Source organism: Peromyscus maniculatus, chromosome 14 (genome assembly GCF_049852395.1).
Source record: "Peromyscus maniculatus bairdii isolate BWxNUB_F1_BW_parent chromosome 14, HU_Pman_BW_mat_3.1, whole genome shotgun sequence".
Lineage (NCBI taxonomy): Eukaryota > Metazoa > Chordata > Mammalia > Rodentia > Cricetidae > Peromyscus > Peromyscus maniculatus.
The window spans coordinates 26,463,427-26,490,915 of record NC_134865.1 but is presented as its reverse complement, the minus strand read 5'-3'; positions in this window follow the sequence as shown (position 1 = coordinate 26,490,915).

Genomic DNA, 27,489 nt, shown 5'->3' with positions numbered 1-27,489 from the left:
GATTTCTGGAGATCTCTCTAATACTTTGCTTCTTCCTATTCCCATGGAGTCTTAATTTATTATGGTCTCTTTTTCCTTGTTCTCCCTCTCTGTTCTTGATCCAGCTGGGATCTCCTACTCCCCTAAGCTCTCTTTCCCTCGACCCTTGCCCTTCATTACCCCCACTCATGTCCAGTTTGCTCATGTAGATCTCATCTATTTCTCTGTCACTGGGCAAATCCTGTGTCTTTCTTAGGGTCCTGTTTTTTAGGTAGCCTCCCTGGAGTTGTGAGTACCAGTCTAGTCATCCTTTGTTTTACATCTAGTATCCACCTATGAGTGAGTACATACCATGTTTGTCTTTCTGAGTCTGGATTACCTCACTCAGGATGATTTTTTTCTAGATCCATCCATTTACCTGCAAACCTCATGATGTCATTGTTTTTCTCTGCTGAGTAGTACTCCATTGTGTATATGTACCACATTTTATTTATCCATGCTTCAGTTGAAGGGCATCTAGGTTGTTTCCAGGATTTGGCTATTACAAACAATGCTGATATGAACATAGCTGAGCATGTGCTCTTGTGGTATGATTGAGCATTTCTTGGGTATATGCCCAAGAGTGGTATAGCTGCGTCTTGGGGGAGATTGAGGCCCAGTTTTCTAAGAAAGCACCATATTGATTTCCAAAGTGGCTGTACAAGCTTGCATTCCCACCAGCAGTGGAGGAGAGTTCCCTTTGCTCCACATCCTCTCCAGCATAAGCTCTCTTCAGTGTTTTTGATCTTAGCCATTCTGACAGGTGTAAGGTGTAGGATAAGTGAGACAGTCAATTAGCTTGAACTGTTTGGGAGGCCCCCAGGCAGTGGGACCAGGACCTGTCCTTAGTTCATGAGCTGACTGTCTGGAACCTGGGGCCCATTCTGGGACACTTTGCTCAGGCTAGGTGAAGGGAGGAGTGCTGTCGATATTGTTCTATATAAATAAAACACTGATAGCCAGTGACCAGACAGGAAGTATAGGCAGGACAAGGAGAGAGGAGAATTGGGGAAACAGGAAGAAGGAGAGAGAGAGACACTACAGCCACCACCAGGATAAGCAGCATGTAAAGATGCTGGTAAGCCACCAGCCACGTGGCAAGGTATAGATTTATGGAAATGGATTAATTTAAGCTATAAGAACAGTTAGCAAGAAGCCTGCCACGGCCATACAGTTTGTAAGCAATATAAGTCTCTGTGTTTACTTGGTTGGGTCTGAGCGGCTGTGGGACTGGCGGGTCACAAAGATTTGTCCTGACTGTGGGCAAGGCAGAAAAACTCTAGCTACAGAGGAGGGGACTGGACCTGCCTCAATTGAATCTACCAGGCTGAGCTGAATCCTCAGGGGAGTCCTTGCCCTGGAGGAGATGGGAATGGGAGGTGGGCTGGGGGGAGGGGCGCAGTAGGAGGGAGGACAGAGGAATCCGTGGCTGATATGTAAAATTAAATTAAATTATAAAATTAAAAAAAGAAATGTATATGCATTTTCTTTAATCATTCTTTATCTTTGTTCTCTTTTTAAACATCTAGAAACTCATCCTCATGAAGCCAGTCTACCATTATAATTACATCCCATCCTGACACTGTGACCAAAGGCAACAGGAAAAAAAAATCCAAGCAAAGACAACGATATTGTTTTGCACCAAATTATATTGGAATTAGAACTACAAGCCATTAATCAGGCTCTGTTGGCTGACCACTGTGATGTATTTTAAAAGGGTTTAGAGAGATTATCTTTCACCTTACAGAAATAGTCAACTGACACAAAAGTAAAAGAATGAAACAAATACAAACTATGACAGAGATGGAGGTCCTGAAGGTGGAGACGATTTTTCTTCAACAGCAGGTCACAGTGTACCTCTTGCCTTTAGGCTCTGGAAGTCACATCTTCCTTTTGGTTTAGCATGTTTTAACAGGATCTCTTTCTTATAATCAAATATCTTTCATAAAGCCATTGATTCTTTTCTAGGAGAGAAGAAAGAACAAGCTGCCAAGCTTTATCAGAAAACCTGACTCTGCCTTGTCTTAAAAATTAGCATCTACATATTATATGTGGTTGTTCCAAAGAGCTGTGTGATCTTTGGGAAATCCTGATCCCTCTGAGATCCTTTCTTTATCTTTGAAATAAAGGTAGAAGTGTTCCATAGTTGATGACATGACAGAATAGACAACCTTAGCAATCTGTTTTTTAATAAAGTAAGATGTCATATCATTTTTAAGGCTTTTTACTTTTTGTTTTTGCATTGCTAGCATGAAATCTAGAGCCTTACACTAGGCAAGAGCTCAACCACTAAGCTATATACCCTCCAGCTGAGCAATTTTTCACTTCATCATTTAGATATTACAAGAGTGCCTTAGAAAGAAGTAACCAGGAAATTGCAGATAAAGGAGTGCCCAAGCTGACTTTTGACTCAAAGATTGCTACAGAAGATGTGAATTTTGAGTTTCTGTTTTGGCATCTGTTTAGATGGACAAGAATGTAAGAATTGTGTCAGAGTTCTTCAAGGCAGGGGTTGTAGCCAGAAGTTTTCTCCAGTCCTGCCCAGCACCACAGACCCCACAACCACTTATAAAATAATCACTCAGAAGCTTATATTAATTAAAACCGCTTGGGCATTAGCTCAGACCTACCACTGACTAGTTCTTACATTTAAACTCAGCCCATTTCTATTAATCTATATGTTGCCATATGTTCCGTGGCTTTACCTGTGTGCTATTACATGCTGCTCCTTGGACAGAGGGCTGGTGTCTGCTGACTCAGCCTTCCTGTTCCCAGAATTCTCCTTGTCTGTTTACCCCACCTATACTTCCCACCTGGCTATTGGCCAATCAGCTTTTTATTTATCAACCAATTAGAGCAACACATTCACAACATACAGAACATCCCACAGCACCTCCCCTTTTCTGTCTCATCAAAAAGGAACAGTTTAACTTTAACATAGTAAAATAACACATAACAAAACAGTAAACAAGCAAGAATTAGAGTTATAATATCTAGTCTATTTGTATTTGGCAAACTTAAAGAAAATATTCTATCTACCCTATATTTGTGAATCTAAAGTCTCATATCCAACTTATCTTTTATCATAACCAAGGAAAATCATAATATCTAGTCTTCAACTACATCAAAGACCCCAGAAGGATATAATATTACCTAAGTAAACAGTAAGAGCATTGTAAGCAACTTCCAAAAATCTAGAATTGTAGATGAATTTCTAAACAGTCTTATTAAATAAGAAACACAGAGCCAAATACAGGGGTGAAAGCCATAGCGATCAGAGAAATAGGAATAGCCACCAGCTAACCTTAGCTCACCACACTGCTGCAGCTTCTCAAGAGACCCAGCTTCTTCCTGTCTAACCTGAGCCTTTATTTGCTGTTCTGCCTTGTCATTGGTTCTTAGCCCAATCACCTCACTTCCTCATCACTGCCTGTCTGTGCAGACCTCCAGGTCTCTATGGTTGACACTGGGATTAAGGGCACGTGTCACCACACTTGACTGTGTCCTTGAACACACAGAGACTCTGCCTGCAATGTGATCAGATTTAGGGGTGCGTGCTACCACTGCCTGACTTTTGTTTATGGCTGGCTACCTATGTCCTCTGATCTCCAGGCAAACTTTATTTATTAACATACATATAAAATATCACCACAAGGAGTAATCTACAAGGTGACCCCTGCTATACCCACTTTGCAAGGTCAAGTGAGATATAGATCCCTTTTGCAAAGAAAGAAACCAAAAAAAAAAAAAAAAAAAACTCGGCTGTTTCATCTAAACTGTCTTGGAGTTTATAAAAAAAAATACTTTTTCCCTGGTAAATCATAACAATAAGCCTAAACCATCCTTAATATATATTGTGCAATCTGAATTCACAGTTTGTTTGATTTTGAAAAAATACTAAAGAAGAAACTCTAATTCATAATTCTAGATTGCTGGCAGCCTGGTAAATTGATAGAGTAAATAAATCCTCTGTGAGGATTGGGGGTTGGGGGATGCGGGGTTTACCAACTCGTTAAACAAATACTAATATAATTCAGGTAGTAAATTAAATCTAATACTATTTCTAACTGTACAACTGAGCATGTCACCCCAGTGCTTAAAATATTATGTTGCCTTTCAAATATCAACTTTAGTTCACACACACACACACACACACACACACACACACACACACACACACACACAAAATAACCTGGTTATACAGTATTTGTCTCCCAACTCCACAAATCTTAGTTGCTCAGGAGTTTTTGCCACTCAATAGAGAAAATTCCCACATTACAGAGGAGTTTCTCCCATGGGGCACCTAACAATCAACCAATGAAATGGAAGCTAAAACTGTGGCTAGGCTATTCAGGAATTCTCACATCCACAAGAGAACAGGCCAAGGATAAGTGAAAATAAACAAAACCCAGGTAACTCCCTAGGACATCTTCTTTTTCCACCATGCTTTGTGATGAGAACTAATAAAACCAGAGTTTTAGATGATTAAAAAGTATATCCCTGAACAAACCAACCTTTCCACTGAGCAAAGGGAATAGAAACAGTGTTGAGGAAATCATAATTGTAAGAAGTAGAAACTCTCTTGCTTATATTCCCTTCATTGATGAGCCAATTTTTTTTTTCATTTAGTATCATCCCTGATCTTTCTCAGGGACTTCTACCAATATACTTAGTGATGGCCATTACCCTTGCCATGTTTAGTAATGGCTGTCACCCTTGCCATATAGCCATAATGTGAATAGTGTCAGCATGGAATCCATCACAAGAACAGGGCATGAGAATAGGCATCACATCCTGTGATAGTTACTTTTGTTTGCTTGCTTGACGCAATGTAGAATGAGCTGGGTGAGTCTCAATGGGGAACTTTCTGGATTTGGTTGGGTTGTGTGCATGCCTGAGAGGGATTGATTTGGGGAAAAGCATGGTAAAGGTGGTCAGCACACATTCATGGTCTGAGCCCTGGAGTAAGTGGAAAGCAGAGAGAAGCTGAGCACTATCACACGTGCATTGTGAATTTGTTGCTGTCTGCTTTTGACAATACATGTTGTAACACAACTGGCTGTTTCAATCCCTGTGAACTCAGCTTCCATGCAGAGATCAGCAGTAACCTGGAATTGTGAGCATCGTGTATCCTTTCTCCCTAAAGCTGCTTTTTTTCACAATTGAGAAAAAAAAATATCTAAGACATCCCAAGACTCCATATATGGAGCACGGCACAAGAAGTGATTAGAAGGTTGTGCTAGTTCCCTTCAGGAAAGGGTTAGAAGAGCACTTGTGGAATTCTGTGTCTAGTTTTCTAAGCCTTTGATTATCTCCTTCAAAGGAAAAAAAATCAAACTCCAATTCTCCCTACTGAGAATTTGGCTGTGTAGGACTACATTTTGAAGGAACATAAACTATTGGAGTACTGCATTAGTTTCCTCTTCCTGCTCTAATAAACTATAACTACTTAGCAGCTCAGCACACACATTCTTCACAGTTGCAGAGGTCCTAAGTCCAAAATGACCTTCACTGGGCTAAAATTAAGACTTTTTTATTTTTGAGACAAAGTCTCACTGTTTAGCCATGGCTGATCTCAAACTCACCAAGCTCCTCATGCCAAAAATCAAGATATTAGTGTGTTTTCAACATATTCTATTTTTGTATTGGCTGGTCAAAGCTTTTGTATGTATGTCCTCAAAGACAAAAACAAAAAGTCCTAAGTAATTTTCATAGTTTGGATTTGAAGGATCACCCATCCTAAATCTCATGTGTTGACTTCTTGTCCCCGGCTGGTGGGACTACTGACAAATGGATTTTAAGATGCTAACTAAATGTATTAACCCACAGAGTTGGGAGAAGTTGGGACCACAATGGAGAAAATATGTTACTGGCAATATGGCTTTTAAAGCGATTATCTTCTTTTTAGGACATCCCTCCAAATGCCTCTCTCAGCTTGCCAGAGGCATAAACACAATGGAGCCAACTGACCTTAAACTCAAACCTTGGTGACTGAAACCCAAACTTAACCCTTTTTCCCTCAAACAAGTAACCTCGAAAGTTTTTCATAAATAAAAAAGCTAAAATAGAACATTGTGACTTATGTCGTTAATATAACGCTGTGGTTAGACTGGGGATGGCTCTCAGTTGACAAACTGCTTGTTTTGCAAGTATGAAGACTTTTGTTCAATTCCCAAAACCCAACTCTAAAGCAGTGTGCATTGGTGCACACTTGTAATCCTAGCACTAAGAAGCAGAGAAAGGAGGACCCTGGGGCTTACTGGCTAGCCAGACTAGCCTAATTACTGAGCTCCAGACAAATGGGAGATCCTGTCTTGAAGAATATGGGCAATGATCCTGAGGATGACACACAAGAGGTTATCCTCCACACACATTCACACACATATAAACATTCACTCACATATGTAAATGTATCCTACACATACAAATATGCACACACATGTACAGACACACAAAAATAATTATGTAAGTAATATTTTGAGGTCTAATATTTCAGAATAAAATAAATAATCCCTAAAGTCATTTTTTCTTTCATTTCTGAAATGTTAGGCAACTAACAAGTAAGTAGTGTAGCACCACCCCGCACAACTTTCAGCAACTGAAACGCCCTCTACCTCTGCTGATAAGCAAAAGTCACCAGCCACAGAAGTACTCAGGACCCAAAGGTATAATTTTATTTAACATTAACTAACCTTAACTTAAACGTCCTATGTGGTTAATTCTTATTTTAGAACAGAGAAGAGCTTGAGTGCTTGTACTTTATGAATAATAACACTCCTAACTGTGTGATTATCAAATGTTTCAGAGGTCATGTGTTGAAGCTTTGATTCTCAGCTGGAGCGTGCACTTTGGGAAGTTGGATCTAGTTGCGGGAAGTGGCCACTGGACCTGCACTTTTAAAAGTTATGCGTGATTTCTGGCTCCTACCTCTTCCTGCTTCCAGTGTACTATGAAGCAGTTGGAAAGCATCTCTGCCACAGACTCCCACCACCATGTTGTTCTGCCCAAGGACATGGGGTCAAGAAACCATGATCTAAGTCTGCAGAAACTATGAGCCAAATACACATTTCCTCTTTGTTAGATATATACACAAGACATTTTATTAGTGTTGATCATAGCCTTAGTTATGATAAAGCACCTTAAGTACATTTTTAAATCTTTGACTATGAGAATTAGTTACTCTAATTTTACAAATAGTCTTGAATTTCATAACAGAGATATATAAGCAAGGTCTAGATGTTCTGGTACCTCTTTGAAATCAGGTCCATCTTTCTCCTTCCTGCTCTCAGCTTCTTAATCTTACAGGTACAGAGTATGCAAAAGGACTTCCTCACTCTCTGTTTGGATCTGGTTAATGGGACTCTGCTACAGACAGAAGAGAGAAAAGAGTGAAGCTGGGCTGTTTACTGTCCTATTTCCCTCCAGCAAGTTCTTACAAACTAGCAATTTCCCTCCACCACAGGCTGTAGCTCCTTTCAGCCTGCCCCCTGCAATGTTCTCTCTGTCTCCAAGTTCTGGAAACTCCTCCCGACTTTCCTCCCCCACATCTAAGAGAGTGATGGCACTGTGATGTTCTTAGTTCCCAGGGACCTACTGTGTCATGTCTCAGTCCGTACCCTGTCCTTATTTACAATTATTCTGTTTATTACTCAGTGTGAGTATCCTGTCTGTTTTGCTTACTAATAAAATCAGTCAACATTTTCCTTTACTAATGCTTCAGAATGAGGTTCAAACTATAAATTAACACATAAATAGGTTTTATCACAGGCCTTAAAGAGTACCTTAATCAAATGTATCATGAATTATTGCTGTAAGTATTAGTCATCACACAGGAATAAGATTCTACTTAAACTCAAAAGAGTTCTAACAATATTTCTATCATTAAAAGCAGTTGGGAAGGTCCTTCTACAAAAATAATTATGAAAATGTTGACACTGTTCTTATACAATAATTTAGTCAGAGTCCTGGGAATTCAAGTGTTTTCAAATTCAGGTCCCTTAGAAAAGAAGATAAAGTATCACCAGATTCCCATCAGTTCCGTCTCATTAGATTAGTATTAAGCAAAAAGTAAAGTGGAAACAGAATTCAGTGTTATTTGTCAAGTACACACAGTAGAAAATAAGGAATGGAAAAACTTGTTATATTTTTCTAAGATAATGAGATCGTGTCCCATCCAAAAGCAACTTGAGAGCTCACAGACTCTAGACTGTGCTGTGAGGGAGGGACCTTCACAGCTAGGTAGCTTCCACTGAGCCTTTCTTAGTATCATAGGATTACTCCCCCTACCTACATTTTTAAAAAGGTGATCTGAAGTTAAGTTGTTTCTTATTCAAAGCCATCCTTCTACTTAACATTGACTAATTTGGTCTCTATAAGGTAAATAAGGAAATCCTTAACGATCAGCATCCAGCACATCAATTCAGGCCCCTCTGTGGCTTTCCGATTGTTCTTACTATTATATTCCAAACATGACAATTAAAGCACCAACTATTGTTTTTGCACACATTGGTATATTATAGATATATGCAATGTTCTTATAGATACTATACGTCCATCACACATATGCTTTTGGTAAGTGTTTAAAGGATCTTTCATTTAGTTAAGGGTAGTATCCAATACAGTTGCTGATTGATCAAAGAGATACTTGCATTTATAACAAATGGTCCCCCAAATGTGTACCTAATTCAGTGGGACTTTATTTCTGGCTGGGAAGGTGTTTTAGTTAGGGTTTTGAATGCTGTGAAGAGACACCATGACCACAGGAACTTTTATAAAGTGAAACATTTAATTGAGGTGGCGGCTTACAGTTTCAGAGGTTCAGTCCATTATCATCATGGCGGGGAGCATGGCAGCATACAGGCAGACATGGTGCTGGCTACATCTTGAACAGAAGCCAACAGGAAGTGGACTGTGACACTTAAGCAAAAGTGACCTCAAAGCCTGCCCCCACAGTGACACACTTCCTTTAACAAAGTCACACCTACTTCAACAAGACCACACCTCCCAATAGTGCCACTTCCTTTGAGCCTATGGGAGCCAATTACATTCAAACTTCCACAGAAGGTGATTGTTTCAGTAGGAATGTCATTCCTACTTGCAGTCATTCAAGGGAGAATCCAAAGTGAGAGCAACTTTGTGCTATAACCTGGGAAAGTGGTGATTGTGAGTTGGGTTGGTTGTAAGAATTTAGGAGTTTAACCATCTTCAAGATGTGGTGACTAGGGGCAGGAAGGACCTCTCCTCCAGCTAATCTTAAAGTGAAAATAGCACAGAAGATCATGCAATGCCAGAAATACATGGCTTATATGATTTCTTGTCATGTTCAATTCAGTCTGAAAGGTGTAATGAACTGTAAGCAAGGGTAGGAAATGTGCATGGAAGGAAAGGGGACTGATAGATTTGGGAACAAATGAGAGCCTCTGCCATAGTGGCATTGAATCCTTTTTCTTTCAACACTCCCCAAGTACACCTAGGAAATGGGGATCAAAGTTCCTCATTTGTTGAATGTGAATGCTGAAACAATAGAAGAAACTCTTCTCACCACACAGACGTAAGGCTGGGATTGAGAGTTCTGAGCCAGAATAAGGCAAAATCAGCTAAAGACTAAGCCTACCTAGAGAGAAGAGCCAAGAAAAATCAGTAACTGACTTAGTTCTGACATTGCTTCATGAAAAGCCCTAACTTCATTCATTGCTTTGCCTCCAAGCACACCATCATCTAAGAAATGTGTGGTCCTCAACAAGGGTCATGTATCCTACTGGCCTATAGCAGAAAACCGCATGCACAGCTGACCCTTATCTCTCAAGCAGTGGTCAGGGCTAAATCCTCTCCCAAGAGTTCCAAAAATCTACAGTGATCATTTAAGATCACACTTGAGTCCATAAAAACAAGAAACCCAGTAACCTGAGTAGTTTAACGTGTAGTGAACTTGTTTCTCCTGCATATAAATAAAAATGGGTGTTTCTGGTGAGTTGACAGCTCTCCCCTGAGATAATCTCTCTACTCAGAACACTCCTTTCTATTTTCAACACATACTTTCCAAGTCACCCCAGAAATGTTCATCAACCCGAAAGGGGAAATAAAGTTTATTTCCTTCTTAATATTCTCCTTCTCCAAGTGGCACATGACATCTCTGCTCACATCCCATTGGCAAGGCCATCTACTACTGCCACACATAGATGTGTGTGTGTGTGTGTGAGAGAGAGAGAGAGAGAGAGAGAGAGAGAGAGAGAGAGAGAGAGAGAGAGAGAGAGGTACTACACTGTAACAGGAAGAACTGAATTTTAACGGCAGCCATTTCTTCTGCCACAAACAACTAGAAACAATCCCCAGATTCCACTCCTTGTTGACTATGTTGAAATTGGTTCTGTTTTCACAAATAATCACTTACAGTTGGATCCTTTTAAACTGGTGTTGCTGAGCTTCAGAGGTGGAAGAGTACTTTGAAATTGATACATATTTATTCAGGTAGGACTGCATTGCATTTTTAAAGATTACAATGTTTCTATATAAGATTTTCCAGAGATCTTCAAGACCTTTCAAATATATTTTGAAATCATTGCCATGGTACAGATTTGTCTTAAACTAGTTCTCTCCTTCTAATCTTCATATCCTAACTCCTGACCTTTGAGCCAAGTCATAAAATCTGCTGAGGTTAACTTTGAAAATATGAGTTACAAAAACTTTTTTCAGCATATTCATTAACAACTAACATTGGCAGGGAAGTTATCAGTCAGCCTAAGAATATGAATATATACATTTAAGATATAGATAAATGTGCACATATTACATACATATACATCTTAAAGATCTCCAGAGGGGGGCATTGTCCTTTCTCTTTGAGTTCACCTGAACAGGAGCACTTCCTATTAAAATGAGGTAACAACACCTTAATAATGCTGCCAGGGATAAACAGCATGTGCCTAGTTCTCAGATTGTTTCTATCAACTTTTACTCTATTCATCACACCCACTTTCCCTGACATACCTCATGCTGTTCACATGTTTCATGTAAAGCTTACTACAACCCATATGCAGACGGGCAAGCTAGGCCTTCCAGATCTATGTACTGGGCCCCATGCCCCAGGGATAGGGATGGCCTGGACACCTGGACATGGATCCATACCTCACTGTTTGATTCCAACCTATTTATGTGCTTCAAGAACCTATTTAAATCCCATCTCCAATTCAGAACATTATGGAGCATTTGCATGGTTCTACTCTTTGTTTCTTTACTCTCAGGAGTTTTTGTTCCCTCTCTGCTATTACTTTAGGGTCATATCTTTCTAGAGTTTACAATTTTAATTCTAAGTAGCCCATGTGTTTAAAAGAGAATTTAAAAAAGGGGGGGGGGCATTCTGGAAGTCTCCTGGTGGTAACAATGCATATATTATTTGTCACCAATATTTCAAGTGAGAAGCAGCAAGTGAAGAAGATCTGGAACACTCTTAATTGTACCGGGATGCCAGGGAAAGCTGCTCTAACAGAAAGAGAAAAATGTTCACTACTTTAAGTCTTCATTGCTCCTTAGAGCTTTGATCACAACACTCACAGCCAAGTGAGGCTGATTATGACAAACACTCCAAAAAAAATAATTAACTGTTATATCTGACTTCATGTCTCAGAGAACCCAAGGCACAATATCAGAAATTTGTATTGAGACTGTAAATTATTTTGCAGCAGATGGTGCATGGCTATATATCTGTATTTCATTATGCATAATTGTCCCATGCTATATATCTCCAAGTCTCTATCTCTGCTAACATGGTGTGCCTTAGCTCCACTGACATCTAAAAGCAAGTTGAGGATCACCAATATACCATAAGGAAGCAGTTATAGCTTCTGAAATGGCAGAAAGTTCCTGATCATCAGAACTTCCTGTCTTTAATTTTCCCGTTGAGTAAGCCACTTGCATCAGAGTCGGGGGAGGCAGGCGTGTTTGGTGAATCTTTCCGCTGAGAAAAAAAAAATGTTAGAAATTTCTCTAATTAGTTTGTTTCCCCTGGGGGTAAATTGGAAAGCCAAGGAGAAGAAGCATAGGTAGACATCAGTCAGGGACATGAACTTTTGAATTTCTCTAAAATGTTAAACAGAACAAAATGGTTAAAAGAAGCATAAAATTAGTTTCTTGGGTTTTTGAAGACTTTAGTTGTTTCTGCCATGTCTGAATACCATTACAGAGAGGAAAAAGGAGAAGAAAGGAAATGTCATTACCTATAGTAGAGATCAACAGAACTTAACAAATGTGCCCATGACATAATAAACAAGTTAAAATTAACTAGATAATACAGCTCATATACAATGCACATTCCACAATGACTTTCTACAGTCAACACAGTTGACATAACAGACCAGACTCTCACAATTATTGTAAAATCTCCTCCATTTCATCTTCTTCTTAGCCTGTCAATCATTTAGTTCTCTTGGATTCTCCACTCTTTTAGTTAATAAGCTTAATTAAATTTCTATCCAGAAAAATGTATCTCTTCCTTGGCCTAAGCCCTAGGATTTCTTCTTTACTTGGCTAGCTGCCTCTGGAGAACATTCTAGAATGGCTACATGGTGTCCTTGCTGCTCTCGGTTTCTTCTTTTCTCTCAACTATGGAGATCTGTGTTTTATCATCTACTGCATGCCTGTCTCAATTCAGCAAAAACTGCTACCAATTACATTCACCATGTGAAATCTATCAATTGTCTATTCTCCACTTTATTGGTTTTCTCTGTCCCATTTGAAAATAGTGAAGACACATTCAGCAAGTAAAGGTGCTTGCTGCCAACACGGATGGCCTGAGTTCAGTACCCAGGACCTATGCAATAGAAAGACAGAACCACTTTTCAAAAGTTGTCATCTGACCACCATACACACACCATGACACATGCATGCATGAACACAAAATAAATAAACCTGCAAACAAATAAAATTGTATACCCCCATTATTATTTTTTGTTTCATATGTTTACTTTTGCTCCAACATAATATTTTTATTAATTATTTGGGAATGTCCTATAATGCACTCCTATTACACTCCCTTCCCATTCCTCGAAGGTCCACCCTCCTCCCCTTTTGCCCTCCTTCTCCCTAGAAAATGAGAAAAACACCAAGTCTAATTTGTGTTGATCATATACTCATTGGAACATGGTCAAACTCCCAGTGGCCAGCCTCTTAAAGAAAACTGAGCCCCACCCCCACCCCATGCCATTAGGAAGCCATCAACTGTGAAAAGCTACATTTCAGCATCTTTATCACAGTTTTTAAGGACTCTCTCCAATAGTTTCCTGCCTGGACTGTTTGGTTTTGGGTGTTTTTTTCCTTTGGGGGTGAGGGGGTGCCACAGAAGCCTTGGATGTCTCTCATTCTCAGTTAGGAGTTTGCAGTAACCAATACCACTGCAAAAGAAGCTTCCTTGCCATGGCAGCATGGATCATGGACTTAAGTATGGTTTCTGGCAGCATGGACCATGAACATCTACACGGCCTCGAGCAACAACACAGAATACAGACCTCAACATGACTTCCAGCATTAGAACAAATCATGGATATCAACATGGCCTCTGCATGGACCAAGGGTATCCAACAAGGACTCCAGCAGCAGCAAGGGCCACCAAAGACTTTTAAGGATGCTTAATCTAGGAAATGAACAGTTCTTCATCTAAAATATCTTGTTATTGCTCAAAATCAGGGTGATCATGCAATTGGGCAGCATGTTTCGAGGGAGTACCTGCAAGAGCGCCAGGTTGCAGTACACCACCCTGCTCTCAGCATGATCATGTTGTTTGCAGCCTGCAGGCAGCTCCTTGACCCCTTTGCTCTCCTCCCCACAGCAGGGAAAGCAGCATAAATGATAGCAGTGGTGGCTCCATGCCTCTGGCCAGCCTAACCAGGCAACATGGGACCAGTGGTAGCCCTAGACTCCCGGCAGACAGGACTTTGCTACTGCCTTGACTCTGGTTCAGCTTCTCTCTGCCACACGTGGCTCTGCTCTGCCATTTCCAATTTCACAAAACCACTTTTTAAAAGCACCCAGCACTTGGGAGGTAGAGGCAGGTGGGTATCTGTGAGGACAGCCTGGTCTGCAGAGCAAGTTCCAGGGCAGCCAAGGCTGAGAAACCAGTAGAGAGAAACCCTGTCTCAGAAAACAAAAATAAATAAGTAAATAAATGCATAATTCTTATTTGAGCTAAAGACCTGGATTCTCACCTCTTTGCTAATGACATCCAAAGCTGCTTCTATAAACCTGCCTTCTGTCTTGAGCCTCAGAAACAACTAACCCATGCTCTAGAGAGATTCACTTGAATATCATTAGTAACTCCTTAGTATTAGCAATTCTGAACATAACATCTTTCCCCCCACAATAAGGAGATCTCTGGTTCAATCTTTCTTTTCACTCAGTAGAATTTTTTGATAACATTGTGTTTTAGGATGATACCTCAGCCATAATCTTAAAAACATTCTCTAGCCCTTAATCCCTGCTAAAATGACAGATGCCCATCAATTTCCCTCATCCTACAGTCAAATGGACCAAAATAAAGAAAAATACAGGAAAATTGGAGTACAGTTAGGTGCCAGGATTAGTGGAACACAAGTTCTTGTCACTAAGACACAAGTGAATTCCCAATCATTACATCAGTGAGGTCAAGCAGTCTGTGCCTCCTATCCTTAGGAGAGTCCACCTGTGCTTGGCACAGTTGAAATAAGTCTCAGGTTCTCACAAAGTACTACTGACTAACAATATGACTAAAATTCATGTATGTGTAAGTCAAACTGATCTCAACATTTAAGCAGTCACAGTGAAGTTCCTAACCCATGTCTGGCATCTACCCTGTCATTGACAAGATCTCCAGAAACAACTGCACTTGTCCCACATCCTTCTAGACCCATCAGGCCAAGTGAGAACTAAGGTAGCATATTGTCTCTATGCTAATTCCCAACTTCTTTTGCTGCTAAGGATCTCAAACATCAAACGTAAATTATTAAAGAATGTGTTTAAGAAGTCATTCCTATAGGTTGCCACAACCTCTGAGACTATATTTTGTCTGATTTAATATTCCTTTTAAAAATTCCATTTGTCAGATTATCTTCAAAAAAAAAAAAACAGAAATGTTGTTGCATGTGCTACACAAACAAAGAAGGACAAAATGCCTCTTGAGGTTTCTTCTTTTGGATTGCACCAGAGAAGCCAGCATGGCCCTGGATTTAATAAGAAGAGGTCTACTCTGAGTCCTAGAAAGAAATGGCAGGCTTTATAATGAAGAGAATCCAGATGCACTGGGTCTGCCAGAAAGCTAATGAACTGTTCACAGTGGTTAAGTTAAAAACATCTCACATGGATTTGCTTCCTTTGGGAGTAAAATGGAGTCCCTTTTTAAAATCAGCCTGGACTTGGCTATTTTTCAGTGAGTAGAGAGCAAGAACTGACTATCCAAAGGTTAAAGCAAGTCAACACAGTTGAGGTGATCAGTCAACACTCTCCAGGCCTTCCATTCTAAAAGGATGTTTCCTTAAAAGCAGACTCTGATGTGATTTTTATGTTCTCACTAGAATCAGTCCCACCTTCCCTGACAGAACACTCTGAGTAAAACACAATCTCCCAGCCTAACATTCACAAGTCTCAACTGGTCATTTTATTCTAATTTCTCAAGGAACGATAAAGACTTTTTCGGCTTTATCATGAAAACTAGAAACAGTTAAAGCCATGCTCTGTCAAACAACCGTGATCCACTGTGAGTCATGGGGGAAGAAGAGACAGCATGAGGGATGCAGAGATGAGCTGCCTTGACTCAGCCAGCTCCTTCGGGATTCCTCGAGGTTTTAAAAGTTCCCTAAAGCCATTATTCTAAAAGCCGCATTCTATATTCAGCAAAATAGTTCAACAAATGTTCATTAAACTTTTCCTTTTCTACTCCTAAGGACATGGAAGTACTAGGTTCTGAGTTACATTCATCTGAGCTCAGCTGAGAGTAGAGGGAAATTATTTTTACTAAAAAGGCTACAGTCTTATTTTGTCCACTTATGAACTTGAGAACTATCATAGTCTTGGTTTTCAGTGTGGAGATGTGAGGGTTTGTTAACACAGCATTAAGTCACCAGCCAAGTTGTTCTACAATGCCATCCTAGGAGTTAAATGGTTCGTGTTCACGATTCACACAAATTTTAATAAGAACCTAAGCCAATGACTGAACAAAATGAACAAAACTAGATCATGGAAGCTGGCTGCCAAATAACATGAGATAATTAAATTAAATTTCCCACTACTGTTGGATATGCTGCTTAGAAACTTCTGCAGAATTCAAATTACAGGTGCTCTTGGACTTATAATGGGACTATGTTCCAATAAAGTCAGCCTATGTTGAAAACACTGTAACTGGCAATGTGTTTAACACACATGCACTATCAAACACCATGTTAAGTTCAACAACACAGCACACTGTAGATGGTGAGATGTTTCCCCCTTAATGCACAGCTGACTGAGAACAGTGGCTCCCTTCTGCTGCCTCACATCCTAGAAGGGTGTACATCACAATAGCATTTGCCTGGAGAATAATCAAAATCCACATTTTAATATAAGGTTTCCATTGACTGCAAATTTTTTTCTACGCTTGTAAAGTGTGTGTGCATGTGTGTGTGTGACCACAGTATGTCAACAACTGCCTGTACATGATGTAATTCGCTTATGCACACACACTGATAAACACACAGACCACTCCGATATGCATTTTCTTATACACTTTGTGCTAAAAATAGCAGACTATAAAATTTTAAAGTGTATAATTTCTATTATAAAGTATATTTAAGCAACCTAGGAGAAGGACAGTCCATTGTTTACTATTTTTACAGGTATTTCTGTACACTAGAAGAAATTTAACAAACTATACGTAAATTCATTTGAAGACCTATCTTCATGCTCCTGTATTAATTGAAAAATACAAAAACTCTGAAGACATTTGAAAATAAGTTGAGCACCAAATAAATGTGGATAAGAGAGAATTTGGGTGGGTCTGGATGAATTAAAATGAAAGACCCTGTATCAAAATATAAAATGGAGAGTACTAGAAGCAGACACTTATGTCCACTTCTGACCTCCAGAAGCACACACACAGACAATGCACCTACACACACACCACCACCACTACCAAAACACCAAAAAAGAAAAAAAGAAAGGGGAAGGTAGAAAGGAAGGGAAGGAGGGAAGGAGAGAGGGAGGGAGGGAGGGAGGGAGGGAGGGAGGGAGGGAGGGAGGGAGGGAGCGAGCGAGCAAGCGAGGGAGAAATGGAAAGAATATAAAAATCAAACACTGTCATTGAATAAAGGGATGAGCTGAGATGAAAAAACTATTGGTAAAAGCTCAGCCTAGCTTCTAATGATGGTGCTGCTGCAGTTTGAGCATAAAATGTACTCTACAGCTCATGTGTTTTAATTGGTCAGCAGTAGGACTATTATGAGAAATGTTGGAAGTGGACAGGTTTCTCTCTCTCTCTCTCTCTCTCTCTCTCTCTCTCTCTCTCTCTCTTCTCTCTCTCTCTCTCTCTCTCTCTCTCTCTCTCTCTCTCTCTCTTTCTCTTTCATTCTCCCTCTATCCTTCCCCTGCCTCTCTTCTTCTCACCCACTCTACCCCCTACCCTCTCTCTCCTGAGCACCATGAAATGACTAACCTGTTCTTCCATGCCCTCCCCACCTCAACCTGCCTCACCATGAACCCAACCACAACAAAAATGGTCATCATGGACTGAGAGGCCTCTGAAACTGTAGACCCAAACAAATCTTTCCTGGTTTTAAGTTGTTTCTATCAGGCATTCTGTCACATTATTGAAAAGCACACACACAAAAAAAAATCTGACTAAAAACAGACATTTAGTGAGATTCCTATAACTCAGACCATGACCTCCACAGAATACTGGAAGACTATTATTTGTCAGATGACTAATATCATAAATCTGCCTCAATAGCTGAACTCACAATATTCTGAAATAATCAGAATGCCAAAGCATACCTTTACAATTACAGATATAACAGACTGCTATGTTAGATATTATATTGACACTGTGGCAAAGCTATAGAGGAAGTCCAATAGTAATCGAAAGGTAGTGCCTGCAATCAGAACTTGGACAACTGATTTTAGTGACTGAGGCAGCAATGATATTCCATCCACAGAACAGATAGCTATTCAAGCATTGTAAGAGTGAAGTTCTCCATGACGCTCTTTCTCTTTCTCCTCTATCCTCTTCTGTCTTTGATTTTATGCTACTGGCTGCTTTCATTGGTATATTCTTCCCATGGTAATATTAATGCCATTGACTATATTACAGGCAAACCTTGATTTAGTCTTCCAGATTTAGTCCTTGGAAACATAATGTCTGCTGGAGATGTCTTTCTGTATGCTGTGAATGTGTTGCTCTGATTGATAAATAAAACACTGATTGGCCAGTAGCCAGGCAGGAAGTATAGTATAGGCAGGACAAGAGAGAAGAGAATTCTGGGAAGAGGAAGGCTGAGTCAGGAGTCGCCAGCCAGACACAGAGGAAGCAAGATGTAAAGACACCAGTAAGCCGTGAGCCACATGGCAAAGTATAGATTTATATAAATGGGTTAATTTAAGATGTAAGATCTAGCTAGCATGAAGCCTGAGCCATTAGGCCATACAGTTTTAATTAATGTAAGCGTCTGTGTGTTTATTTGGGTCTGAGTGGCTGCAGGCCTGGGTGGGACTAAAGAAAACTCCAGCTACAAATGTCTATAATCATTATATATTGGTTTTATTTTTCTAGTTTTTATAGATCCTGAAAAACATTAATTTTTCTACCTACTGAAGAGAATTGGGAATAAGAAGGCAGAGAGCCAAAGCAGAAGGCATATTCAGGATTAATAAGAAGTCAATTAGTAGGGACCTGGTGAGGACAAGAATTGTGATCTATTACATGTTTATCTTTTTAACCTCCTTCTTCCCCTGTCAAATCTCTGAACACAAGGCAACCTCTATCAATTTGCATTTACTTGTGTAGTGCATGCATATATATCTTGCATTATATATACATATATAGTATTTGTTAACAAGAGCTTATTTACTTGCCTGCGCTTACTCACAGGGAGTATGTTAGACAGGCATAGGCTCTGTCTTCTCTTCTGGTGACTGTTATCTGTAAGAAGCTCTTCTCATTTTACCTCTATCCTAAAGCTCTGGACTATCCCTGAAACCACGGTATTTATGCTATTTCATAAAATTAATCCTTCCATTTCAAATAGATATTGCTGCTAGAAGATTAATTCAAAACTTTGAGTTTGAAAAATTGGAATGGAAAGAAAATGTCATGGTATCCTGCTGAGACAGTGTCTGCAAGTATTGCTGTTGAGTTACAAAGAGAAGAGAATGTGACTCTTAATTGTGGGAATTGGAAAATAAGTCAGTCATTTTTAGTTTCTTCATTTAGTGGAATTAAAGTCTTGGTATATACTAAAAAATGAAAATGTAATGAAACATCATATATATTTATGTCTTACTAGAACTGTTTAACTCATAAGTGGTGCTGACTTTTTTTTAATCACTTTTTGTCTAAGGATAGTTATACCTGTAATCGTTGCTAAGAGGATGGTGTGGTTCAACTAAACCTTGGTTTGGTTCAGAGAAGTTGTGTTCATAAATCCAGGTTCTGAATTCCAAGTCCTCCACTTAGCTGCTGCTTGGGTAACAAAAGAATTTAAGGGATGCTGAGGCCATGAGCTCACTGATGGACTCTCCTGTTGGCTCCTCTGTTCCTGTTATTGCTGGAGCTCATACAGCAGTTATCATAGACCATGATCATTTTGCTTTGTATTATTCACTCTACTGAGGACCTCTGATGGCTCAGTACTTTTCTACTCTTACCAAGGCCAGCACTTCGCAGCCACAAAGTATATTATGAACAAATGGCAACAGCCCTCTAGTGTTTCTCAAACCAAAGTTATGTTGTTGTAAACCTTAACACCATCCCCCCCCTTTTCAATTTCTAACATTTATTACCTGTGGACTTCAGAATACATTCATAAGTTGCCTTTAGTGGTGTAGTTTTGTTCCTAGCAAGAGATCAGCATCTATTTCTCTAATAAATTTGTAGATAAAAGAAGCACTGATGGTCCCAGAGAGTTTTCAGCATTCCTCGACATTTTTTAAATAATTCTACTGTGTAGGATATGATGGGTTTTTTTTATTTTATGTATTCTTATTTTACTTTTGACAAGATCATATTACATAACTTAAGATGGCCTCAATCTCAGGATCTACCACCCCTAGAAGATTAAATATATTTCTTATAATGCTTTATTGCTAAGTGTGGTAGTGCACACCTGCAATCCAGGCACTTACGAGGCAGTGTCAGGAGGGTTTCATGTTCAAGGCTAGCCTGGGCTGCATGGAGAGAGTTTTTAAAAGTTATTATTTCATAGAAAATAATAGTTAAATTTCTAAAAAGTATTTAAGAAGTTCTCAATTTGACAGGATATATTCAGTATGATTAAAATAATCTTGATAAAATATGATGAAGTAATCAAAATAACCTCTTTCTCGAGAAGTCCACTCACATTTGTTAGATTAGGGCTGTCTTTTTCCTTAGCTCACCAGTATTTATCTCCCCCACCCCATCTCTTCCTCTTCCTCTTGCCTCCCTTAATTCTCAAGCTGAAATCAATATTAAGGCTCTTTTTCTAAAGCTCCAACTATGCTTCATTTGTCTCCCCAGTTTTTATTCTCAAATTCTCAAGTTTTTCATTTGAATAAATAAAATCACTACTAGATAATTAACAGTTACTAATTGATATTCTATTCTACTTTAGATTTTGATGGGTATTGATTTAGTCATATGTAAAATTTTTAGATAAATACCTTACAATCCGGTAAATAAGGTTATTGGGAGTAAGAGGAAAAGAAAATAAACATGTTCTTGAAGCCAGAGCAAAAGACAGTATATTTACACTTTTTAACTTCCTTCCCAAACAACATTGTCTATAGACTTTCCCAAAATTTTGAGGATGAAAAGAACAGAAATGAGTATGCTTTCTGTTTCGGCTTCTGCAAAACTAAAGCTCGAGGCCTGCAGTTCTTGCTCATTTCATAGACACATCATTGTTTAGCTCCCTTCTCACTGAGAAAATTGGTGAAGTTAAAAACCTGCTGGGATTTTGATTTGAAGTAAGGCGAACAACTATTATTCAAAAAGCAATGTGTGAGGCTCCAGTCATATTTGTAAGAAGTCCGTTGTTCTGTCTGTGTCTACATCTGCAAAACAGAGATAATCACACCTAGGTTGGCTGTCAAGAAGCACAAATGAAAAGGCCTAGTGCAAAGATCACAGTGTGTGGAGGCTGTTACTTCTGGATGATACTTTGGATGTGAAAATTAAGGAAAACACTACCTTGAACAAATAGCAGCTTTGCCCAGTAATGAATCCAATCAGAATTCAGGCTCAATACATGGCATAGTTGAGAAAATCCACAAATGTTCCACTGGAACATAGAAAATTGCTTCTGCATGTATTCTCTTACACTGTGCCATACATAAGTAAGGTAATCATGTTCCTTTAAACTAAATGTTATTTTGATTTATCAGATGTACCCATTACTTACTGATTTTTTTAAATGATCAACTCTAAGCATTATTTTATAGTACAGCAAAATCAGGCACATACAGAGATTTCTTTAAGGCAATAACTCTTAGTATTATCTCAGACAGTTCTGTCCTGTAGGTTTCAAGCAACAATATCCTCTCATAAACAAGTAAGTTAAGGTCAAAAAGACTAAATATGCCTAGAAACTGAGAACAAGCTTTACTCTTGAAGATCTAATTACAAGTACTTCTGGAGATAGCTTGGAGAAAATAAGCAATCCCATTTATGGGCAGATATTGAAGGAAATAAAATCAGTAACTCAAAGAGACAAATTCATCCCTGTGATGCAGTGTGAGAGCCATTTTCTTGGTACATGAAACACACACATCTCCTCAGCACAGAAAGAAAACCCATGGCAGAGTAAATGACAATTGTACCTAACTCCAACTTGATAAACCAAAGTTTTTATTGGGATTACTAACAGGAGTATGCATGAGGGGTTACTTGCTGGGACAGGGATGACTCAAAGCAACCACACCACAGAAAGTCACACTGAAAGAGGTGGAAACTCACAGAAACTTCGACCTTGGAGCTCTCCAGATGACGTGCAGGCAGCTCCAGTCGGCTGGACAGGCCCATAAATCCCGAATCTGCAGTTCTGCTGGTCAGCGTCCCCTCCCCCAGCAGTTGTTTACAACATCTGTGAAGCTGAGGAAGGGGGAGTTTCTACTATCACAGATGTGTGGACTTTGGTTTACACTTCTGAAGTCTCAAGAGCTCCTCCTCCCCTCTGGAGAGAATGTTTTAATTCTGAGGAAAATGCTATACAACACATGTTCTGTAGGTGGAGTTTTCCTGTTCTGGAAGCCATTTCCAAAAAAACAACATTGAGACAATATTGTGTATAAATGCACCGTCGATAGCTCAGGCTTGTGTCACTGGAAATTTTCCTGTGTCCAGCCTGGTTCCACAGTCCCACTGCTGCTTATAAAATAATCACACAGAGACTTAATATTATTTATAACTGCTTTGCCATTAGCTCAGGCTTATTACTGACTAGCTCTTACACTTAAATTAACCCATACCATAATTCTCATCTATATTTAGCCATGTGGCTTGGTACCTTTTCTCAGTTCTGTCTTATCATCTTGTTTTCTCTGTGTCTGGCTAGCAACTCTTGACTCATCCCTTCCTCTCCCCAGAATTCTCCTCATCTGCTTGCCCCGCCTATACTTCCTGTCTGGCTACTGGCCAATCAGTGTTTTATTTATCAACCAATAAGAGCAACACATATTCATAGTGTACAGAAGGATATCCCACAGCAGGCTTGTTACTAGCTCTTACATTTAAATAAGCCATATTTCTTATCTGTGTTTTCCAACATTCTTTATGGCTTATTACTTCATTTTCTATATGCCCTGCTGCCTCGAGGCTGGCTGGCATCTCCCTGACTCCACCCTTTCTTATCCCATCATTCTGTCTCAAGCTGTCTAGCCCAATCTCTTCTTGCCCAGCTATCGGCCATTCAGCTTTTTGTTAATAATGAGAGCAATATATATTTACACTATACAAAAGGATTATTTCACAGCAATGTTCTTTGTAGCAGTATTTATAATAGTCAAGATAAGAAAACACCTGAAAGTCTTTTGACAAATAAGAAAGAAATCACCATGTGTGTACGAAAATAAATGTGTCTATGTATCTCTATGAGTACTCCCGCATTTAGTGGAGTGTGATACAGCCTTAAAAGCTAAGGAAATCAGGGCTGAAGTGATAACTCAAGGGGTAAAGTACTTATTGCACAAGCATGGATGTGTGAACTCAGATTCCTAAGTCCCTTGTAACTGGTTGGGTATGGCATTGCGTGCCAGCAACCCTGGTACTGGGACAGGGATAGAGACTGTCTGATCTCTAGGGCTTGCTGGCTGGCCAAAATAGTGCAGTCCATATTCAGTGAGAGATGCAATCTCAAAAGATCAGATACCTGATGTTGACCTCTGGCCTCCAGAGATGCCCACATGAGTGAACACACACATACACACATACAGAGAGAGAGAGAGAGAGGGAGAGAGAGAGAGAGAGAGAGAGAGAGAGAGAGAGAGAGAGAGACCATTTCCATATATACCAGAAGAAGACCAGGAGGAGAAGGAGGAAGAAGAGCTTGTCACTTGTGACAGAAAGGATTAATTTGGAAGACATCATGGTGAGTGAAATAACACCTATACACAAAGACAAATATTTCATGATTTCCTTTACATGTGGAATCTGGAATAGTCAAATTATAGCAACAAAGAACAAATTAACCAGAAATTGGAGAAAATGGAGAAATGTTAGCCAAACGCATTAGCTGAATAATTACTAAAAACCTGATGTATAATATGGTAACAAATAATAATGTACTATTTTATAATATATTACATTAGTAAAGTGATAATAATGTATAATAACAATAATACAAGGTGTCTTAATTTGGGTTTTAATGTTGTGAAGAGATACAATAACACAGCAACTTTTGTTGTACCTATTTCTTGAAACCCCCAGAAACCACCAAGGAGCCGATTTCCAATGCAAGCACATAAGGGTCCTTTTATTGTTGGGTTCAACCTGGGCCACCACATAGCAGATGGAAGGAAATATGGCAGCAGCCACAGGCCCAGGTATAGAGAGTTTTTATAGAGAAAAACCATAAGCTGGGATTTGGCAACTTGGGATTGGGTAAAAGGGGTATGGGGCAAGGTGATTTTTTTGAAACTATTGGTCTAGACTTTGGGTGCGAAATCACATTTGAAACCATTGGGTTAGACTTTTGGCTGGGAACCACAACCTGCTGAACAGGATTATCTGAACTGCTCAGCAGGATTATCTACATATTTTCAAGGGCCATAAACTGCAGACAGAATGTCGGTAGGAACATACTGTCCTGTATCTGTTCTAGTTGTCATGGCACATTCTTGAGGTCATTTCTGGAACTGAGCACAGCAGGTGGTATAAGATGTTGGCCCTACCCTTAGATGGGATCTGTATTGCCTTCACATTTTTATAAAGAAACTTTTAATTGGAGCTAGCTTACAGTTTCAGAGGTTTAGTGCATTATCATCATGGTAAAAAGCATGATGGCATGCAGGCAGACATGGTACTGGAGAAAGAAATGAAAGTTCTACATCTGGATCTGCAGGCAGCAGAAGGAGGCTGTGTGCCACAATGGGCATATAAGACCTTAAAGCCTGCCCCTACAGTGACACACTTCGTCCAACAAGGACACACTTCCTAATAGTGCCACTCCCTATGGGCCAAGGTTTCAAACACATGAGTCTATGGGGGAACATTCATATTCAAACCACCACATTCCACTCTCTGACCCCCATAGGCTTGTAAACATAACAATGCAAAAATGCATTCAGTCTGACTTCAAAAGTCCCCATAGGCTATCTACAACAATCTCAACACTATTTAAAAGTCTGAAGTTTAAGGTCCCTTCTGAGATTCATGCAATCTTAACTGTAATCCCCTGTAAAATCAAAATGAAAAAGCAGATCACATACTTCCAACATACAATGGCACAGGATATACATTACCATTGTAAAAGGTAGGGAAAGGAGCCTAGTGGGGGAAAAACTAAACCAAAGCAAGACTGAAAACCATCTGGGCAATCTCCAAACTCTGCATCTCCGTGTCTGATGTCAAAGCACTCTTCAGATCTTCAACTCCTTTTAACTTTATTGACGGCAGCACACTTCTTTCTCTTAGGCTGTTTCTACTCCCTATTAGCAGCTCTCCTTGACAGGTATCCCACAACTCTGGCATCTCCAAAATTTTGGGGTATCTTAGGTGTTGGCATTCTGGTCCACCTCTTGGGGACCCACATTGCATCCTGATGTAAATCCTCTTTTAAGGAAAACACTTCCTTTCTTCTTCTTCTCCCCCTTCCTCCCTTTCTCGACACAAGGTCTACACACCTCCCTCCACTTTCCCCCTCTCTTTCATTTTCCCTCTTTCCCTCTCTTTCTCTCTCTATTTCTCTATGATAATAAACTCCTTCCATGTGGATGTTGTGCCAGGGGGTATGAGTAACCTATCATCATGCCACCTCATCTGCATGGTGTGTCTCCCCTCACCCAACTCACCAAGGCCTTCCAAGTGCGGTATCATTTAGGCAATCCAGGCTTCACCTACACTGCTTCATACAATGGCCTCTCTGGGCTTCCTTGCAGGGACACCACCCTTGCCATGTGCCTGGGCTCAGCTGCTTTCCTTAGTCGGGGAGAAATATTCTTCAACCCTTGACTCTAAGGCCAGAATCATGTGGCCAAAGCTGCCAAGTTCTGCTGCTTGCTGAGGCTGGAACATGGCCCCCTCATTCAATTAAATCTTCACTGGCTTTCTGGTTTCCTTCACTGCCTAAGCTTGGCTATCCTGAAATTTGCCCTGTAGAAGAGACTGGACTTGAACTCAGTGATCTGCTTGCTTCTGTCTCCTGAGTGCTGGGATGAAAGACAAGTGTCCCCACACCTGGCCCTAAGCTGTTCTTTAGTTCCTTTTCACAGTTAGAAGCACAGCTGCGTGGGGTCCTGCCCTGGAGTCACCAATCCTTTTATTCCATTTCTTAGTGTGTTTAATCTCCTTGAACACCAGATTTAGTTCCATTCCACTTCCTGGTGCCCCTTTTCTCCTCAAATTGTATTTTGTATTTTTCTTTGCTCAGCTTGCTCGTTTTCATTATGAATCTTCATAAGAGTGACCACTAATAACCACACAACAGAGTCGATACTAGGCTGTTTCCTAGTTTCCATTTCCTCTGCCAATGGAATTAAACTCTGAAATTTAGCCTCAGGCAAACTTTTCAGACAAGGCAAAAAGCAGCCATATTCTTTGCCAAAATACCATAAGAACAATGTCTAGGCCACATATGAAAATCTTCTCCTCTGACACCTCTTGAGCCGGGCTCCCACAGGTCAAATGACCCTCAGCACCACTGTTGTCCATACTTCAGTAAGTATCACCTATTATGCCCTGCTTAAAGTGTTCAACTGCTTTTCTAAAGTCCCAAAGTCTACGTTCCTTCAATAAAAGCATGGTCAGGCCTATCACAGCAATATTCCAGTCCCTGGTACCAATCTGTCTTATTTAGGGTTTTATTGCTGTGAAGAGGCACCATGACCACAGCAACTTTTATGAAAGAAAACATTTAACTGGGGATGGCTTACAGTACAGAGTAGTTTAGTCCATTATTGTCGTGGTGAGAAGCATGATGGCATGCAGGCAGACATGGTGCTGGAGAAGGAGCTGAAAGTTCTACATCTCTGTCTGCAGGCAGCAGAAGGAGGCTGTGTCACACTGGGTATATATTGAGCATATAAGACCTCAAGCTTGCCTCCACAGTGACACACTTCTTCCATTTCCTCCAAAAAGGCCCTACCCCTAATAGTGCTACTCCCTATGGGCCAAGAATTCAAACACATGAGTCTATTGAGGTCATTCCTATTCAAACCACCACACAAGAGTATGCTTGAAATTTGCTAAGTGTGTAGGTCTGAGTGTTGTACAAACACACACACACACACACACACACACACACACACACACACACACACACACAATAGTAACCATGTAAGGTGATGGGTATGTTCATTTGCTTGGTTATAAGAAGCATAAGTGACTGTCCTTCAAGACAAGCAACTAACATTTTGGGGAATTCAGATGTGTCCCCTTGCAAAAACATCATTCCAGGTAGGCTTGTTGACTGTTGACAACCCTTCATGGGGGAATGGATAGGATCAGGAGACTCTCTCCCAAGTATCCAGCTGTTCCCTACTGCCTGTTGTATGTAACTCTGCCTTAATTTCTTGGGGTCCCAAGGAAGTGCTAAGATTACATAGGGAAGGAAAGACTAGGGAAGAGGGCTC